Source organism: Suricata suricatta, chromosome X, assembly GCF_006229205.1.
Source record: "Suricata suricatta isolate VVHF042 chromosome X, meerkat_22Aug2017_6uvM2_HiC, whole genome shotgun sequence".
Taxonomy (NCBI): Eukaryota; Metazoa; Chordata; class Mammalia; order Carnivora; family Herpestidae; genus Suricata; species Suricata suricatta.
The window spans coordinates 26,663,322-26,685,164 of record NC_043717.1 but is presented as its reverse complement, the minus strand read 5'-3'; the positions used below and the strand labels follow the sequence as shown (position 1 = coordinate 26,685,164).

Sequence of the window (21,843 nt, the reverse complement as noted above, 5' to 3'; positions counted from 1 at the left end):
GAGAGAGAGAGAGAGAGGGCGGGCAGGCGGGCTTGAAGCCTCTGAGTGCCATCCATATTTACCAGTATTAGTAATAGAATATGGAGTGACATCTGTCCTTGACTTTTACTCTTACAGGGGTACCAAACTAAGAAAAAACAGAACACACTGTATGTGAGCTCTATGCTTTCTAATAGCTTCAATAATGTGCCATAATTGTATTTAATCTAGAATTTGGTCAGAGAAAGAGAAGGAATAATTAGGTAAAAAAACCCCCTATATTTATTGAGTGCCTACTATCTGCTAAGTCTGTATAGCACAGCTACACTACTTCATTTAAGCCTCAGAGGAGTGCTCTGAAGTGGTATTATTTCAATTTCCATTTTACTAAGAGTATATTGTGCTTCAGAAAGGCTAACGTACTTGCCTGACACAACACAGCTAGAAAATCAAAGACTTGAGTTTAAATTCAGCTATTTCTGCCTCTCAAAAATGGGCTACTTTTACTATGTCATAGCTATAATATTAGGGAATGAGGATTTGAATCTAGGAGAGAAATGAAAACCATCCAAGAGAAGTGAGATGTTTTGCTTTCCCTTGGGTCTTCATACCACAGGAGTAAGACTGAGTACCTAAAGATCTGTGAAGTTAGAGGCTAAATACCATACATTTCATTAAGCATCACTTTAATTAGTCCTAGAAGAGGAAATTTCACTCAAAAGTGTTTGCAAATACTTGTAAAACAAACATTCATTCAGAGACAAAGGCAAAATCTCCATGAATTCTTAATGTAAGATGGATGTGTTTATAGACATTTTGAACCTGCTGTCACTGGCTAATTTACACTGCCAGACCTGGGGTAAATTCATTCCATCTCATCTGCTAGAAGGATGCTTTGGTGGAACCTTCTGAGAAGCAGTCTCTCAGAGACTGTGGATATAACAAATAGAAATTGGATTTCAGTTATGATGCATGAATATATCATGTATCGCATGAGTTATGAAAGTTATGTATGATAGCAGAAACATTTTCTCTGTCACCTCATTGCTTTTGAGGTGCCCCTAATAGATGTGCCTGGAGGTCTCTGATTACCTACAGTCCTTCACTCCCTCTCCATTTTGTTTGATTCCAGTTTAAAAGAAAGAATTATAAAATACCTTGGCCTGTGTTTATGAGCTTGGATCAAAGCAAGATCCCATTTGCCTTGTTGACCTTTGTCTGGACTCCTTCTCCCCAAAGCATGAGCTTTGTAGTCTTTGTGTCTTGGATGTTATATGATCCCTATGGCCTTGGGGATCATACTTTACTCTGTGCCCCAATATTTACCTCATTCCCTGTCCCTACTCTTCTTAAATGAACATCTTGCCACCCACATCCTTCCTGATTTGACAGACTTTGTTATCTATCTATGTATCTATCTATCTATCCATCCATCCAGATACATACTTTTAACAAGAACAAGTATCTCTGTCAGGTAAGTATATTTTAGTTTCTTCAAGACTTGACACATTTCAGTGTGCAATATTCTTTTTTTGTTAAGTTTGGAAGCCACTCTCTTCTGAAATGCATCTGTAAATTTTTGCTCCTGGATGAAACAAAACAAAACAAAACAGCCAACAGCATTTTCAAGGCATTGTAGACCTTCAACCAATTTGAAAGTAAAACCTTAATATCAACCCCCCAAATGCCAAGCGATTCCATGTTCTATGTGAGGTTCTTGACAGAATTATTATAAAGCATGTGTTCATTTTCTTTACTTATTATAGAAAGCTTTCCATAAAGTTTCATACAAATGGCATGTTGTTTTGATATTTACTTGCACATTATGTGTAGTCAAGGTGTTTTTTAAAAATTCCAGCATATTCGTATTTTTGTGTTTTCTTTTTCCCCTGGAATTCTTAAGCAGAACTATTAGAGTTGAATTTCCAAAGAATAGCTTGCAGTTATCTTTGTCAAAGCATCTATGTGGCTCGGTTTTCAAAGCTGGGGGTGGGTCTGGTGGCCTTTCTGCAGGGATCTGTGTTCTCATTCGGTGAAGCACCCAGGCACTGGCAGGGCTTGTCATTGACATAGCTAACTGGCTGTAGGGGAGCCTTGATTCTATGTCTTTAATCTTGAAAACTTGAGGGATGCCCTTTGCCTGGAAATTGATGCTCTTCTTTGTTTTTCTTGATCTGTGTGAAATGCAAAGTTTGCACCTGATCGAGGAAGGCCTTGAGTTGTACCCAGTCACCTGAAAACTAATGTTAGACCCATCACCTGACATTTGGTAGAAAGTATTTCATGGTCCTCATACTATGGACGTTCCTACAGTTAGGTGTTCCTGGGTCCCTTTTACTGCTTCTGTATAGTATTACGTTTCCAGAATATTTGTTTTCTCTGCTGGACTCAAGGTTCCACAAGGGCTGGGGTCATGTCTGGCTGATTTACTAGTGTAAGCTCAGGTTTATTGGTGCCCAATAAACATCTGTCATTGATAAATTAGGGCTTTCTAGAGAACCTGGCTGATGAAAGAGATGTGAATGATTTCCTAGGAAGGGATTTTAGGCTTCCAACCAGAAAAAGAAAATATTTGAGGGCATGACAGAAAAATAAAATATTTGAAAGATAATCAGATGGAAGGAGGAAAAGGCCTAGAAAGCAGTATGATAAACTAGGAAGAACAAGCCTCTCAGGAATTAGACAAATCCGGACAAAATTTTGGCTTTCCCATCTTCTAGTTTTTGTGATAAAGGGCCACATGTTCAATCTCTTTGTCTCATCTGTAAGATGAGTCTATTAATGCTAACCCACAGCTATATGACAAAGATTTTACGATCCACTCATTTGGTGAAGTGTTTTTCATGAGCAGTTGCTACAAAAGATGCTGTGAGTGATTATTTTTCCTCAGTATAATTCCCAGGTAAAGAACTGAGGAAAATAGATACAAAGGTGTCACAGGGCCGTTTCAACTCAATTAAAATCAAATCTAACATATGAGCCATGCAAGATGAAAATGGATCATTTTGAGTTAGTTTCCAAAGTGTGTGTTTAGAGAAAGCACGCTCTACATCCACCATCCTGCACCCTCTATGATGATGTGTTAAACTGCCAAGTACACCAAACAGTGAAATTTTAAGCACCTGCCCAGGGCAAATTGTATGTGGTCTGTTTCTTTGTGTGTTTGCCTGTCTGTCCTCCATAGAATCAGCATTTTTAAAAGTTGAGTTAATTAGACTACTTACGCTACAGATATCCAATTCACCTTACTTAAAAAAAAACAATTTAAATAGATTTGACCTAATGATAATATATTCCTTTTTTGTTTTTGAATTGGAGGTTCCCTCTTCATCTTTCACCCTTGGCAGTTTAAGAATTAGATATATTACATATTCTTTTTTTAAATTGTTTATTTATTTCTGAGAGAGAGGGAGAGAGAGTGTGAGCGAGCGAGCATGAGTCAGGGAGGGGTAGAGAGAGACACATACACACAGAGTCTGAAGAAGGCTTCAGGCTCTGAGCTGTCAGCACAGAGCCGGGTGCGGGGCCTGAACCCACGAACTGTGAGATAATGACCTGAGCCAAAGTCAGATGTTCAACCAACTGAGCCACCCAGGTGCTCCAATACATGACCTATTCTTAAACATAACTTTCACTTGTAAAAGGCATAATCATGGAAATGGATCACTGGAGCAGTGCTTGGTTTAATTGGGTATATTTCATGTTTCAGTTTGGGAAGCAGCACATAGAGAACCTCTTCAGTGATCTGCAGGATGGGAGACGCCTCCTAGATCTTCTGGAAGGCCTGACAGGGCAAAAACTGGTATGTGAATTATTTATAAGAAAGTTCACATTAACCTTAGGAGAATTTACTAAGAAATCAGAGATGAAATCAGTATAGTTTTACTCGAGCTACTAAAATGCATTAATTTAGTAATTACCAACGTAACTAGCAATAGAAGACCTATTCCTGAATAACTCAATCTTCAATATTGTTTTTATTGTGGCATACTCTATCATATGTAGAACTAGAAGGGGACACTTTTCAGTAATACAATTTAGGTTAAGTAATAGATGTTATTTGTTCATAATATTGGGTATCTTTGTTATTGAATGTCTTTTTATAAGGCTTTTATTTATAATGATCTTTTAAGTTGTTTAAGTTCATTTCTTTTTGTGCCAAGAACATTTAACTTGAGATATGGAAAATGAGGAGTTGCAAGATGATTAAGTTCCAGAGAACTGCTGTACAACACTGTGGCTATGGTTAATAATACAGATCTTCCTTGACTTACCATGGGGTTGCATCCCTATAAATCCATCATAAATTGGAAATATCATAATTTGAAAATAGATTGAATACACCAAACCTATCGAACCTCATACTTTAGCCTATGCCACCTTAAACATGCTCAGTTGGGGAAACTCATCTACCATGAAGCCTATATGGTAATAAAATGTTGCCTGTCTCATACAATGTAATACTTGACTGAAAGTGAACAACACAATGGTTGTAAGTGCATTGGTTGTTTACCTTCATGATCGCATGGCTGAATGGGAGCTGTGGTTCACTGCCCTTGCCCACTGTCACCAGAGTATCATACTGGGTTATCACTAGCTTGGGAAAAGATCCAAGATTACAATGTGAGGCACAGTTTTTGCTGAATCCGTCTCACTTTTAAACCATCATAAATTCAAGAAATCCTAAATCAAACTCTCATGTTGGGGACCATCTGTAGATTTACTGTGTGGTTACAAATTTCTTAAGGTGCAGATCTCATTTTGGAAGTGAATATGGCAGGCGTCATGATGGCAGAATTTCTAAAACTCTGCAACTGGATAAGTGAGTTAATCCACATATTGTAATGCACTGTGCAAATGTCAGTGTTGAAATTAGAGAATGAGATGGGATTTGGGGGATTGAGAGGGAGGGTTATCGAGCCAAAGAGGTTTGAGGTTTTGAGCTTCATTGATGAAGACAGATAAGGTAATGTTGACAAAAATAGTTGGACTTACCCCTGTTTGGCATTATATAATTTTCTAGGCTCAAGTCTCTTTTATACTTTCTTCAAACGTGTGGAAATAAACTCACTTATCTACCCTGCTAATAAACCCTTATCCAATGTTGCTTCTCTTCCTGGTCATTCAGTAATCCCCACCTGGGCTGTAGAATGAAGAGATGGTAATCACAATAGATTTTGAAGGGGAAAAAAAAAGCTATTGTTTTTCTTGAGGAGCAGTTGATTCAGGCTAAGAAAGTCCTATGACAAAGACAATTAACTCAGAGCACTTAAGTGTATTACATTAATGTCCCACAGCCTGTGTTCATTTAAAATATTCAAACTTAGAAGTGAAATGTATACACTGTTTCATTTCTAGTAGATTATCCGTCTCTGCTGGGCAGTAAACATTGTTTCATTTTGTTTTCAGCCAAAAGAAAAAGGATCCACAAGAGTTCATGCCCTGAACAATGTCAACAAGGCACTGCGCGTCCTGCAGAAAAATAATGTAAGTGGAGACCTGGACAGAGTCTGGAAACCAGGAGACAGGGTGCTTAATGTTTCAGTGAGGGCTTTGTCCCCAGATGCAGGGAGACCTTCTCAAATTCTCTTAAAAGTCACAGTAGTGATTATTAAGACTATGTGTTCTGGTTTATGTGCATCTGCTGGGGGCTACTGAGATTCAGCGAGTAAATGTATGTGGTCAAAAAAGGCAGGGAAGGGAGTGACTCAGACCCAATAGTGCACTCTGTGTTGTTTTCAGATTTACTTGATGCAGTTATATTTGAAGGACATATTAAGTCCTTTGGTGAACGTCAGTTTCTTAGAGCAGTGCTCTGTGCAACAAATGGCTTTTACTAGGCTGAGTATTTTTTTTTTGTGTGTGTAATGTGTTTTGAAACATGATGATGGTCAAGTTTGCTTGAATTAAGGCCACATTTGTTAGATACCACATCCATGTAGGAAAGTTACACAAAAAAAATCACTACTTCAACATACAGAACTGCAAATTTGTTTTCTATTGCTAGGTTTGATTTAGTTTAACTAGATGAACATGCATGTGTGATATTAGAAAGTCAACAATTATGACCCAGCAATAGCAATGCTAGGGATTTACCCAAGGGATACAGGAGTGGTGATGCATAGGGGCACATGTACTCCAATGTTCATAGCAGCAATGTCTACAATAGCCAAAACATGGAAAGAGCCCAAATGCCCATCAACAGATAAATGGATCAAGAATATGTGGTTTATCTATACAATGGAATACTATCCGGCAATGAGAAAGAATGAAATCTGGCCACTCATAGCAACATGGATGGACCTGGAGGGTGTCATGCTAAGCAAAATAAGTCAGGCAGCGAAGGACAGAAACCATATGTTTGCACATACAAGTGGAACAGGAGAAACTTAACAGAGGTCCATGGTGGAGAGAAAGGGGAAAAATAGTTCAGGAGAGGGAGGAAGGCAAACCATGAGCACCTCGAATACTGAAAACAAACTGAGGGCTGAAGGGGGAGGGAGCATGGGGAAGTGGGGTGATGGGCATGGAGGGGGGCACTTGTGGGGATGAGCACTGGGTGTTATATGGAAACTGATTTGACAACAAACTATAAAAGGAAAAAAAAAGAAAAGAAAGTCAACAATTATACTTAACAGGTATGTAGATGAGAGGAGTTCTTGTTGCCTTAGACTAATCTTGAACTTCCTCCCCTCTATCATGATATTAGACGCAGCCCTCCTTTCTTATCAACTTCCTGTAATCTTTCTAATTGAAAGATTAGCAGCTTCCTAATTACATTACATCTCTCCTTCAAGGATAAATTCAAATAAATTGCTCACATACTCTTAAAATAACCATCATCAGTGATAGATTAGCTGTGATACATACTCTGCCAAATGTTGTTCAACCCACCTGCTACAGAGAGGGCATCACGTGAGTAATGGTGGTGAAGGCTGGGCGGCATTTGGTTGCTTTTATGAATTTAGGATTATTGTCATATTTAATCTATGAAAATTGCCTTATAAAATCAGTATGGATTTTTATCATTTTTGGAAGTGATTAACTGTAACTTTTCAAATTTTGTGCAGGCATAAAAAAACAGTCTCTAAAATGTTTGCCTCCATATCAGTCTGATAGATCCTTTTGAAAGATCAATATCACAAAAATTGAGAATATTGTTTTCAAGATATTAGCATTTACATGAAGAAATATCTTTTTAGATATCAGTTCCCTATCGTCCATTACAAAATGTACAAAGCAAGGAAGAGAGCAGCAAATTCAAAGAATTATTATATCCAGTCTATTTGATGTAGCTGATCTCTTCCCGTCAGCATACTACTTGTTATTGATTATGAATTTTTTGATTTCTTCTATATGTTATAATTATTAATTTCAGTTTTCTTTTAAAAAATTTTTTTAACATTTATTTATTTTTGAGAGTCAGAGAGAGACAGAGCATGAGAGGGGGAGGGTCAGAGAGAGAGAGGGAGACACAGAATCCGAAGCAGGATGCAGGCTCTGAGCTGTCAGCACAGAGCCCGAGGTGGGGCTCAAACTCACAGACTGTGAAATCATGACCTGAGCTGAAGTCAGATGCTTAACCAGCTGAGCCACCCCCAGGCACACCAATTCCACAATTGTCAATATATGACAAAAGAAATTCTGGCAATAAAACAGAGAAACCATAAAAGAAAATCTCTATGACTTTGGGATAACCAAATATTTCTTAGAGGTGAAACCAGAGGCCTGATTCAAAAGGAGAAAAATTAACTTGAACTTCATCAATATTATGAGCTGTTTCTATGTGCTGGATAAGAATCCTTTGTTTTCTGCATTGCAAATGTTTTTTCTGCTTCTGGATTACATTTTTAGTTACTGGTGTCTTTTGATAAAGCAGAATTTTTCATTCTGATGTAGTTCATTTTGATAAATGTTTAGCTAATAATTTCGTGTCCCATTTAAGAAATATTTGCCTGCCCAAACCATTATGATAGTCTATGTTGTTGCCTTCTACATAGGCTTCATTGTCTTGTCATTTGAATTTGTATCTACATATCACGTAAAATTGATGATTGAATTTGACATGAAGAATAGCTTAAGGTTCTGGTTCGTTTTTTCTTTTTTCTTTCTTTCTTTCTTTCTTTCTTTCTTTCTTTCTTTCTTTCTTTTCTTTCTTTCCTTCCTTCCTTCCTTCCTTCCTTCCTTCCTTCCTTCCTTCCTTCCTTCCTTCCTTCCTTCCTCCTTTCCTTCCCTTCCCTTCCCTTCCCTTCCCCTTTCCCTTTCCCTTTCCTTTTCCCTTTCCCTTTCCCTTTCCTTTAGAATCTAATTGTTACTATACCATTTCTTAAAAAGAATCTTACTTACTCATTGCTCTCTAGTACTAGGTGTCTCATAAAAATTTCTTGGTACAAATATTCTGTTTTGGACTTGAATTCACTTCCATTTTTCCTCTTTGTCTATACATGTACAAACATCATTCCATGTGGATTATTGCATTAAAAATTGGTTTTAATGTTTATTTATTTTTGAGGCAGAAAGAAACAGAGTGCAAGCAGGGGAGGGGCAGAGAGAGAGGGAGACACAGAATCTGAAGTAGCTTCCAGACTCTGAGCTGTCAGCTCAGAGCCTGACATGGGGCTTGAACCCATGAACCGCAAGATCATGACCTGAGCCCAAGTTGGATGCTTAACAGACTGAGGCACACAGGTGCCCCTGGATTAAATCTATAGATCAATTTTGGAAGAATGATACCTTTATACTATTGAGCATACCAGATTCCTCCTATGATTTCCTCTATAGTTTATTTTTTTAAGTATTAGATTTGACAGGATGAGAAAAAAAATCCTATAGAAAAAATGGTCAGAAAATTTGAACAGGAACTTCACAAAAGATGTTCAAAAGTTGATGAATAATATAAAAAAATGTTCAACCTCAGCAGTAATTGGGAAAATTTAAAACTGCAATGAGATAACAATACAAACTCATAAAAATGACTGCAATTAGAAGAGCTGATGATGCTGAAGGTGAGGATTTGGAATAACCTGAACTCCTAACTGGTAGAAATGTAATTCAGACAACCATTGAAAATAGTTTGGCATTATATAATAAATGCATAAGTGCATAATTCTTATAATCCAACAGTTTTGTTCTTAGGCTTAGTATATAACTACCATTTATCTTTCTCTTTGTGTGTGTGTGTGTGTGTTTGTATGTGTTTATGTGTGTGTGTTGTTTGTAGAGAGAGAATGTTCATAGCAACTTTTTAGAAAATATTTATTTTGAAAGAGAGGAGAGAGTACATGTGCATGCAGGGGAAGGGCAGAGGGAGAAAGGTAGAGAGAGAGAGAGAGAAAGAAGAAGAAGAAGAAGAAGAGAGAGAGAAAGAGAGAGAGAGAGAGAGAGAAAGAGAGAGAGAGAAAATGAATCTCCCAAGTAGGCCCCCTGCTGTCAGTGCAGAGCCCAATGTGGGGTTCCATCTCACAAGCTGTGAGATCGTGAACTGAGCCTAGATCAAGAGTCTGATGCTTAGCCAACTGAGCCATCCAGGCACCCCTCAGCGTAGCTTAATTTCTAATAGCCAAAACTGGAAATGACTGTAGTGTATTCACGTGATAGCATACTATAAAGCAATGAAAATGAACAAATACACGCAGTACATAGGATGGATCAATCTCCTGAAAGAGATTTGAGCAAAAGAGATGAGACACAAAAGTATACCTACTGTAATTTTTTAAATGTTTTTCTTTTTTTTTTAATGTTTATTTTGAGAGAGACAGAGTATGAGTGGGGGAGGGGCAGAGAGAGAGGGAGACACAGAATCGGAAGCAGGCTCCAGGCTCCAGGCTGTCAGCACAGAGCCTGACGTGAGGCTCAAACTCACGGACCATGAGATCATGACCTCAGCTGAAGTCGAACGCTTAACCGACTGAGCCACTCAGGTGCCCCTACTATTTCTTTTAATTGAATTTCAAAAACCAGCAAAATTTTTCATCAGTTTAGGAATCAGAGGAGTACACTTTTCTGTATGTATGTTATACTTCAATTCCTAGTTTTTTAATGTGAAAGAAAAGAGGAACTTTGAAGGTAAAGTAAACCTAACCTTACAACCTCCCAAATGCCGACAGTGGCCTATTTACCAATCTGACAGTACGCGGGATTTTCTCATGAAATTGTTTAATGAAATGTGATAAGTGAATATACAAAATTAGCATATGATTAATGTGTTTTATGGATCTTTTCTCAGATGGTCATATTTCTTTCTGGGAATATAAAACCCTGAGAACTTCCCATTATTTGAGCAGGCAAAGACCCCGAGATGAGGGCTGAAATTTGAGAAGGAGCCCTTAAAGAACATGTTTCCACAATTCTCCCATTTGACCAAGAGCCTTAATAGGGAATGGCATAAAATTGAGGTCTCTGTATGAAAAGGACAGAATCTCAAGTAAAACATTTTCAAGTGGAAACCAAAACCCAGAGTGAAATAACCTTTACTTGAAGTAGCCCCAGGCTAAAAGACACAATATAAATGTTCAAAGGTAAATTTATTATCATTCTATACTTCTCCATTATTTTGTAATAAAAGAAAGAAAGTACAAAAGAAATGGAAGAGATTCCCAGGAACATGTTTATTAGCCTCTGATTATTACCATACAGAATAAACACACAATTAAATCAAAGAGAATGTTTAGGAGCAGGATTTTTCTCCCTAAAGATGGGCTTAGGTATATTCTATATTAGATGCATAAATGAGCCTGAGGCAGGATACACATAAATTGGCATGTTAAGTAAAATAGTAGACAGGGCTGTTTCAAATTTCCTTTTAAAAATCACAGATTCTCAAATTGGAATGAAGGCATTGATTGGAGAAGTTGAGTAATCACACCTTAAATAATAATGTTAGTACATTTACATTCAGCACATTATTTGGCGAGTGTCTAGTATATGTATCCCCTCCAAGTACTAACCAGGTCCGACCCTGCTTAGCTTCCAAGATCAGACAAGATGGGGCGCGTTCAGGGTGGTATGGCCATAGACGAGTGTCTGGTATATGTTAAGTTGTATGCAGGTGGTAGGAACACTACAGTCAGGGATCAGAACAAACACAACCCTTTATGACACAGAGTTTACAGTCACATACCAGAGGACAGTAATATTGGGAATGTATATGGTGATAGCTAAGTGAACGAATAAGAGATAAACAGAATAGGAGTTGTGGGAAGACCTCTCGGTTAAATTGTGGTATGGGTAAAGCCTGGAAGGAAGTGAGGGACTGAGCTACGGCATCATCTATAGGAAACTGGTTCAGGCAGAGGGATAAAACGTGGGGAGAAACAAAACGTTTGCAAACAGTACTTATTAGGGAGACAGGACTGAGTGTGGAGAAAACACAGAAGAGAAAGGGATCAGAGAGGTATCCGGGTACCCGCATGTGAAAAACATGCGAAGACATTGTTAGGCTTTGAACATAGCTCTGAAGGGGATGACAGTGACTAAAAATAAAGGGGCTGCTATGAATTGAATGGCTAATAAAACCAGTTCTTTTAACAATTAGAGAAAAAGTTAATAAATAAGTTAACCACAAAGAAACACTTATAAGAAAGGTATTTAAAAACAGTACCATTTTTATCCAGGCAACTTATTATCAACAATTAAAATGTAATACAACTTGTTGCATAACGGAAATACTACTAAACCCACAAAGACCATTTAATGGAAATACTTGTTTGATGTTATAGGCTGCCTTAGTTTTCCAAGATTTACAATCTCTTTGCAGTGCAAATTCTGCTACTGATAGAGTGCTCTAGTTGGGTCAAAAGACCACTGATAACAAGAGGGAATTCTAACGCAAAAGTATTAGCGTAAGTTTAAAGCTCAGGGCCTAGCAAATGCCTGCCAAGGGCACTAGCAAAAGGAAAGTCTTCAGAGCCCCTTTGTGGGGCCCTGCAGTCACCCCTGAGTTCCCTTGGGTAGAAGGGTTCCTATGAACATTTTTGCATCCATCTAGCCACCACCATTTCTGCATGGTTTTCTTCACCTCATCCTACACCTTGGCCATGTCTTTGAATTCTCTCATCCCCTCGTTCCTCCAATATAGATTGTGTATGGCCTCGTATTCCTTGAGGCCCAAGCCAGCCCCTTGTTGGTTTTTCTTTTCGCCTTCCTGGGAGCGCCATCCTGAGCTGGGCACGTTTCTGCAGCCTTTGGTTCACTCGCTGCCTTTTCTTCTTCTTTTGGCTTTCCATGGCTCTCAGGCTTTCCCTCTTTTGGCTTTGCCACACCGCGGGCTTTTTCCCTGCCCTTTAATATCTCCTCATTTTTGGTCTTTCCCTTGTGCGTTCTCCCATATTCAGACCAACCGTCCTTTTCCAGTCATGCAGGGATTGTGGACACGTTCCTCCTCCCGCATAGCCTTGCAGAGTGCTGCGGGGCCTGGGCAGGCCTGTGCCGCCTGGGGTTCTCCGAAGCCGAGATGCCTTGCTGCCTGGGCAGCTCAGGGAGCTGGTTCCATACGGGCAGTGGAAGCAGATGGTGCTCGCACTGGATGGCGCAGTCAGAAATGCAGTTTTCCTCATAGCCTTTGCTTCGCCATTGTCAGATTAGAACACATTTAAGAAATAAAGAAAGAAACAAATACATAAATAATTGAGAATATGGATAGCATAAATAAACTGTAGATTTAATAGCGATTTTCTTCCCATTGATACTCCAAAGCACAGATGATTCTATGAAATATGTGTCCACTATGTGTAAACCTCCTGCCCCATAAAGTTGGATTTTCAGGAAAAGCAATAGTTTATCATTTCATTTAAATTAGCTAAATCCAAATCCGAGCTCTCAAACAGGCATTTGGACAGTTCTTTGTCATTATTAAGGAACACTCTTCGCTCTCCCTACCAATGGCCAGAGATCAGTATTCGTATGTGGTGCCTCACATAGGCTGGGGAACAGCCTTTCGTCTTTAAAGTCCATTGCGGTTTCCACTGATACATTCGCCCCCTAATCCAAGGTTCTCATTAACATCGCTGGCATCAAACAGAAAGCCTCCAAAGACAAAGCAAAAGGGACTGTAACGAAGTAAATCCATACAGAAACGTGAGAAGACTTAAAGGAACTAACAATGAATGGTGAAACATGCAGGGATTAGTGTGAGTTAATAGCCTTTATCCCTAAGCCTAAAGTGACCAGAAGGTGGGAGCTGTTACCTTAAAGCAGTGAAAGCTCCGACCTTCTGAGAGGGGCCAGTGGCCGGGAACTGTGACCATGGGTATCTAAGTGAAGTTACTCTCAAATCGTGGCTTGCTGGGTGAGTTGGGAGAAGATGAATAGCTTGGTCTCTCTATCCAGTCCTCCATTGTCCTGCCCGTGCTACTCACTGGTTAAGCGCAGCCACAGGCCAGAAGGTGAGAGCTCGTAGGTGATGGAGTCATCTGATGCACCGAAGGCGTGAAGAACTGGAGATAAGGGAACAAACAGAGAATAGCCAGCATTCCACCTGTCTCTGTTTTCTGGTCACATGGGGACTGGAGAATGTCCGCACTGAGAGCCCTAATGTTGGCGAGGGTCCAACCTTGCTGGATGTACCAGGAAGCCATTCACTTTTGCAACCACATAATCTCTATTTCCTGACAGGGAGTGGAGATGATTTCTGACTAATTCGGGGAACCATCTGAATCATATCCCTTCCTATGCTTCTGGGAAATATCAGAGCCAGAAAACTAAAGCAGACTAAGAGTTATTTCTAATTTCTGCTCTGCTGCACACACTTACCAAAGGCATAGGAGAAGATAAATATATAAGAAATATTACTAAAAAATATTCCTGCCATATGTACAAATATGGATAATGTACTAGGATGCAGTGAAAATGCCATTAAGTATATAAAAAGAAGAGCTTTTAATGTGCATACTCTGATAATAATAATATGATACTAGAAATTAATAACACTTTTAAAAATTCAATTTGATTAATTTAAAATGTTTTGGATAGGGAATCAAGAGTATAAATCCACATTTGTATAGGAAAAAGGTTTCCATGAGAAATGGCCTAGGTTTTAGCCTGAGGTTCAGTTTGTGTCTCAGCTTTTATTTTCTTTAAAAAAAAGATAAAATAAATTAATTCAAGATGTTATCCATAAATGTTACAAAAGTAAAAAATGCTCTAAGGAAAGTAGAAAATAAAGATAAATGAAGAAAGAAGTTAGAAAGAAGAAACACTAAAATAATTTGAGAGGTAGTTCTTTATAATAAAATAAAAAATAGACTAACCTCATAAATTTAATCAGGAAAATGAGAGGAAAAAGCAAATATATGCAATTTAAACATAGAAAATATTAAATACAAGTATAAGGAATACAGAAATAAAAAATGGGATCTACACAGAGTTATATGTTGATTATAAAAAACAATTAGATTATGTTCTATTTAAAATAATTATAAGAATTAACATACTAGAATACAGAGTATTTTTTTCAAAAGTTAGCCCTCTCTGTTGTTAGAGGGGTATTAGAAGCTTCCTTTTTGAAAGGCTATTTTGTGGTAGTTTCAAAATCTTAGGTCAAATTCATTTGGTTTTCTCCTTCCTTCTTATGATCTCCACTTTGACCTCTTCCTCTGCCATAAATGATCAGTTTCTGTGTATGTCCTTGTTCTCAACCAGCAACTCAATTTGACTCCATGCCTCAGTTTCCTTTAATTTGTCTGTCCCGATATCTAATTTGCCATCTTCACTCCAATGTCACTCACAGCTTAGCTCTATAGCTCAGACACCACTTTTATGTTCTGATTTGCATTCTCTGTGGTGGCTGTTTTAGCATCAAGTTATTTCTGCTATCAATAATTTATTTTCAAAACCACTTATTGAGAATAAAGTACTTCCAAGTGCAGTGATACCTTTATTACAATATTTACTGAGAGCAAAGCTCATTTGTAATAAAGTTGGCTGTGGTTTTGAAAAGCAAACAAAAGAAAGTACAAAATCCTGTGAAAGAGAAGCTTGACTATGCCAAGTGGTTAAGCTTGTCTCCACACCAGCTCAAGATATAAAACATACCCACAGCTTGCATTTCATCGTTACTTGTTGAAGGTAGGTAAAACAAATCACAGGTAACATGGAAACATCTCACATATTGCCATTTTACCATTCCTTTGCCTACTTCTCCACTTTTGTTTGTGAGTGACAGTCTCTATCAGACATTCTGAATTCATTTCGACAGCTCTTTAACCCCATTGTCTCTCAAATGAAAAATAACATTTAATGGCTCATTTAAACTTGTTTATGGACAGATTCCCCCCCGCCTTAGATATCAAAAGGCCCCTGTCAATGTGTTTCCTCTACTAGAGATTGGATGTTTTCATCTTTTTATGTCAAATTGAATAATGAATGATTTTTTTCCCCTGGTAAAGGAATTTACCCATTAAAAATCTGGTAGGGAGATTTAACTGCCTGTGGTATTTTAAACTGCCCTCCGGATACATCATGATCTCAGTCTTCCATTAATTGCCTGATTGTAATTTGTTTCTTCTTCTTCCATCCCAAGATTTCCAGGTTTATATTTTATGAATCCCAGTGTCTCTTTGAAGTCATAGAATATATCTACTCCATCATTATTTTAAAGATCCATACAAAAAATGTAGTGTTATAATACATCCCAAGAATACAGTATACCAGGGATTTACTGATTTTTAATATGATTTAATATTAGCTGACACAGTACACCACTCTGATCAAGTGTCTGTGACAAAGTGGCAGATTTTTACCAAGTAACTTCAAACATACAATGTGAAATAGCACAAAACAAGTAAGATCAGTTTTACACATTATTAAACCACAAATCCAAAATGAGCGTTAAAAAGCCTAGGTTGAAAATTCAAACGTCAGCTATGTTCAAATATTCACTTAATCACATCATTGAAAACTGTCACTGAATTAGATGGAATGGTTGTCAAATGTCACTGATATGAAAAATGACATAGTATTCACTCTTCCTGGCATACGGTCTTAGATAAAGAGGGTTCTAAACTGTTCTTTAAGACTAGTATTTTATGTGTTCTTTAAGTATTCAGAGACTTAAATAGCCATATAATTTATATTTTGCAGTATGTCAGAACATAATATCTTTGACTGAATATAAACTGCTTCCATTTATTACTCATAAAATCCACTGTTCAGATATAAATTCCACTTTTTGAAGTTAATTTATGTTAAACAAGTATTCGTTCTTATATTGAATTTTCAGTCCACACAATAGGACTATAATATGTCTGCACCTTATGTATATTTATTCTCAGGATTCAGAAGTGTATCCTTTTAACTCTGTTACTCACTAACTCTAGAATTTTTGCCAGATGATTCCATGACTTAGGTTTCACTTCATCTCTGAAATCTACTAATAGGGTTGTACTTATTTTAAAATATTCATTTTGGAATATAAACATTATATACAGGCATATATTATCATATTTAGATTCATATTCAGATGCAATGGGAAATGACTACTCTTAAAATGAAGCTAATTCTCATTTAAAAGAATTCCAGGGGCACCCGGGTGGCTCAGACCTTGAGCTTCAGACTTCAGCTCAGGTTACAATATCATGGTTGGTAGGCTCAAGCCCTACATCAGGCTCTCTGTTGTCAGCCCAGAGCCTGCTTTGGATCCTCTGTCCCCCTCTCTCTCTTCTCTTCTTCTGCTTGCTTTCTTTCTCTTTCTGTTTCTCTCAAAGTAAATAAATAAGCTTGAAAGAATAAAATAAAAAGAAAACAATTGTATAAGGTGGACTGGTTATCACCCCCCCCACCAGTGCATTTCTTGCATCAAGGTAAAATAGTATTTCCTTTTTTTTTTTTTTTTGCATGCTAAACTTAAAAACTGAAGTAGCCATTTACTATGATTTGTACATTTAGAGATCTTTGAGGATAATAGTATGGCTACAAATGATATTATTTTTTAAAAGTTTATTTATTTTGAGAGCAAGAGAGCACACTTGGGGGAGAGGTAGGTAAAGAAGGAAAGAGAGAGAGTCCCAAGCAGGCTCTTAAACCCATGAACCGTGGGATCACGACATGGGCCAAAGTCAGGCACTCAACTAAGCCACCCAGATACCCCAACAAATCGTATTATAATTAAAATGTTTTTTTCATGTCATGTTTATTTATTATGAGAGAGAGAGAGACCGAGCATGAGCAGGAGACAGGCAGAGAGTGGGAGAGGGAGAGGGCGAGGGCGAGGGCGAGGGCGAGAGAGAGAGAGAGAGAGAGAATCCCAAGCAGGCTCTGTGCTGCCAGTGCAGAGCCCAGTGTGAGGCTCAAATTCACTAAGTGTGAGATCATGACCTGAGCTGAAACCAAGAGTTGGATGCTTAACTAACTAAGCCATCTAGGCACCCTAAAATTTTTCTTATTATACTGAATGTTGATCATATAACTTAAAAATTTTGGGGATTGCTATTGCCAAATTTCCTCCTTGAAATTACTATACTTGGATCAAGATTAGAATGCTGTGGTGATATAGGGTTCTGGTTTTATTAAAGTAGCATTCTGTATTGCCATATAATATAAAATATAAAAATTCAAATTAAATGATATTACATTGAAAGTATATACATTTTTTACCCTGTGTTGTAACATTATTACTGAAGATAGAGTCCATTTCTTCAGATGATGCCTTCTAGTATCTAATATTTCATATACGAAATTTTGCTTAGTTGAGATATAGGAGCTACTTTGCCAAGAAGTTCAGTCCTGCATTTTATGTTCAATGAAACTACCTGCATTGAAACTTCTTTTTTGATATATTTGTTTTAATTTCCTTTCACCCCTTCCTTGTTTATATTTTTCTTAACATTATGGGGTTTTTAAAAATTTAAATGCTTCACATCTTTATTGCCAAAGAGGCAGTGTATAAGGAAGTAAAAACACAGGTCCATTAAAAAGAACTAACGTGACTAATGATAATCATAAACACATCAAAAATATAGAGAAAGTTGAACTTCCTTCACTAGTCTTTAGGCAGTTTGATCGAACAGTCCATTTTTTAGTCTGTCTTCATCTTTAATACAATATTAAAGATGGGATATGGTGGATAGTCAAAAGTATTTAAGGAATGACTGAATATGTAAAAGCCTAATCACTGAAAGTCGGGATAGTATTTTCATAGCAAGTACTGTATCCAGAACTAAGTCTTATGGTATATTCTAGGTAAAATGTGCTATTAAAAGGTATTTTCCAGTATGAACTTCTATATTTGTATCAAATTTTAAAAATCCTCGTTGGAAGAGAGAGATAGGAGAGGGAATAAAGAAAACTTGCCAAATGGAGAGTTAAGTCCCCAACAGCCAATGCAGCCCACCTTGTATGTGCTGAACTGTTCATCTAATTATGAAAGATTCAATATGTGCGCCTCGCAATGTAAAAAAAAAATAGGTGTGATTCATGCCTATACGTCTTCACATTTTACATAAAATTTACACACCACAGAAAAGCACATGCTGCAGGGCAGCAAAACTACTTTGCTTTTTCTGCATTTTTGATCATGTAAATGCATTATATTTAGCAGGATTATATAAATACTTGAGTTTCTCTTGAACATAGAGAAGTCTCTTTAGCTTGACTTCACAACGGCGGGCGTTTTATACAAAGTGCTTAACACCTTTTAAAAGCAAATCCTATTTCCCTAGAATGCTGGAATGACATTCTCAGTCATAAGCAATGTATTAGAAAGAAACACGTGGGTAGGGGGAAAACACACAAATAAACAGAAGGTAGAAGTAGCCACATGAGGTCTAAGAATCAGGAGGAATCTTTATATCATAAAGTTCAATGCATGGTTTTTTTCTGTTAGTCACTGTTTCAGATTCTGGTTAATCTACCCATACTTTTAAAGATGACATTTCACAGTTCCTTTTGAAGTCTTATCATTCTATGTGAGGTCCTAAGGTTTAATTTGCAGCATTTTCTGTTGTTGTTGTTAAATTCACTACAACTGATGGGGAAAAGGATGGTTTACCTTTGTCCCCTACACCTTCCCTAATTCAGAAAATGCTCAGATGTACTTTGCAAATCAAGGAACTAAAATGACTCCTCCTCAGGATAAATCCTGAAATCTGAAATGTCTTAAAGAACCACATCCTTTGAAACTAACCAATGTGAGGAACCTGCTGTCCCTAACCTAATTTCATTTGGCTGGGTGATACAGGATGTGTTTTCTTTAATGCCTGTAGCTGTGAAATGACCTGTGTGGTTGTCTATAAGGGCAAGGAGTGGCAGATATCATTTATTGGAAAGATGATGGTTCCCGTGATGAATGAGATGTAACTTCCTACAACATGCAAGTTAAAACTGCAAATGCTTTAATGATTTATAAACTAAAAGTTGAAAACTTTAGGGGAGCCTGGGTGGCTCAGTTGGCTAAGCATTCAGCTTCAGCTCAAGTCATGATCTCACGGTTCATGGGTTTGAGCCCTGCCTTGGGCTCTGTGCTGACAGCTAGCTCAGAGCCTGGAGCCTGCTTTGGATTCTGTGTCTCCCTCTCTCTCTGATCCTCCCCTGCTCATGCCGTCTGTCTCTGTCTCTCAAAAATAATTAAAAAACATTTAAAAAATTTTTAAAAATTAAAAAATAAAAGTTGAAAAGTTTATCCATCTCCCTGCTACCACTAAAGTTTAAAAAGCATGAAAAATTTTGCTAGAATTTTGTCCTAGAACTAATCACTCCCTTGCTTTTATTCATCTTTCTTCTTCCTTCTGCTCCACCCGGAGAACTTCCATTTTCATTATTAGACCCGCTTACTGTGATTATTTTTATGTCAAATGTTCCTCATTCTAAAATCAGTGTGTAGCATTCCACATTTGATGGACTCATTCTGCTACTCTGCTTTCAGTAAAGCTAATTAAAAATAATATAAACTGGCCCGGGTCAGTAATCTCCTGTCACTAAACCATATTTCAGATGTGCTTTAAATCTCATGGTTTTCTTCAGTATCCTTAAATTTTAAATATATCAATATAATATATATAAATCCCTTTACTATAACCACCATGGGATATATAAATTTGGCTTGTAGAAAATATTATTGACAGTGCTAGATTGCATCTGTGCCCTGAAGGAAACTGGTATAAAATAAAACCTAGGATAAAACAAACATTGCTCCCTTGAATGAACAGTGAAAGAGAATGGCTCCTCATAGCCCATTGGTCAGCATACTCACTTAAGAGGTGGGGCACCGGGAAGCAATAGTGCTCTCTGAAATACTTATATATTAACCTTAGAATTACTAAATAGATATTTTTGTACAAAAGGAGATATTTTAGTCTAAGTTCTAGTGTGGACACAAAAAGGGAATTCCCTCTACTTTGTGTCCTCACATGATAACAGTAGACTACTTTATTTCAGAAGCTAATGGGGCGCCTGGGTGGCTCAGTCAGTTAAGTGTTTGACTCCGACTCCGGTCATGATCCCACTGTTTGTGGGTTCGAGCCTTGCATTGGGCTCTGTGCTGACAGCTCAGAGCCTGGAGCCTGTTTGAATTTCGTGTCTCCCTCTCACTCTGCCCCTCCCCAACTCATGCTTTGTCACTCTCTCAAATACAAATAAGAAACTTAAAAAAAAAAAGCTAAACCATTAGTTTCCTAGGGGCTTCTTTTTTTCTTTTTTAGCTTGTACCTCCTGACTCAGGGGATATTTTCTTAAGAGTTCACTTTGAAATATTCTATGAGAGTCATAACAGGGTTCTAGGATTTCAAGGCAAATGGTGAGCATTTTCTGTCCTCTAAAATTAAGTTTGAATAAAGCATCTTTACAGGACACTGCAAAACTCTGAGCCATTATCTAGCGTTATTTTATGAGTAATGTCTTAGGCCTGTTTGCAGGAACTTATAGGGCCAATCTTCAGTGTAGGTGAATTCAATGCATGCTATTTAACTTTTGCCCGCCTATTCATTTGGTATTTGATGCTTTCATTCTGCAAAACAGGAAAACATAATTTTGGGCATCCTTAGTTAAATTTCCTGCTGTCTAGTGCTTGTTACAATAAACACACACACACATATATACACTGGTTCCATATATTAACATATTTGTCAGATAAATGTTTTTTGTTAGACAGAATACAATGATCATTTAACACAGATTTTGACATATTTTAGATTTTGCTTTTCCTTTCCACAGTTATTTAGAAATTGGATTGAGAATCCTTGAAAGATACAACTCCAGAGCATATATTACAAAAATATTTAAAAGAAGCCATTATGCATGTGATTATTTAAGAGTAGCTAGTAATGATTTTTATAAGAACAACATTTTTCATAGCTATGTGGTAGGAAATACAGCATTATAAAAAAAAAGCACGTATACAAGATTTAGAGTCAAAATGGCTAGACTGTCGATATGAGGCATTGAACAGTAACCTATGACCATGAACAGCACCCTTCAGGCATAACAAAATACCCCTCCTCCTTCCAGCATCTTAGTGATGATTAATTATGGTTATTTCTTATAGTCCTTGGTAATCTGAAAAAGAGTTGTACAGCAAGAGTCAAAGCCTAACCAAAACAAATATTGCTTGTCTATATGGTAGTGTGTGGTATTTATTAATTTAGAGAGAGTCTATTAAAGCACGTCATGAAGAAGTCTCTAGATTTAATTAAGGAATTATCTCTCATATCCAGACCTGGTTTTAAATCTGACCTTGTGAAAGCTTCATATACCTGTGACACTCTGTTCTTCTCTAGGTAAAAGGTATATAAACAAGTAACTATCTCATACTATGATTATGATGTGGGTAGAGTGAAACCTGTATTCAGAGAGAACCCTATAGGCTTAACATTTTTTAAAGATAGAAATAAAATGGGGCCGCCTCAGTGGTTCAGTCAGTCAGCATCTGACTTTTGG

General features: G+C 37.5%; 1 protein-coding gene across 2 annotated transcripts in view; it reads left to right on the top strand.

Annotated features, from left to right (window-relative positions):
* The first annotated feature begins 3,691 nt into the window (after positions 1 to 3,691).
* The window catches only part of DMD (dystrophin), a 1,657,593-nt gene continuing 1,639,441 nt past the window's right edge, over positions 3,692 to 21,843 (top strand). For both annotated transcript variants that reach the window (XM_029929473.1, XM_029929472.1), the window contains exons 1-2: positions 3,692 to 3,781; positions 5,389 to 5,466. The gene's annotated coding sequence lies outside the window, so the exon portion shown is untranslated. The remainder of the gene's footprint in view (positions 3,782 to 5,388; positions 5,467 to 21,843) is intronic.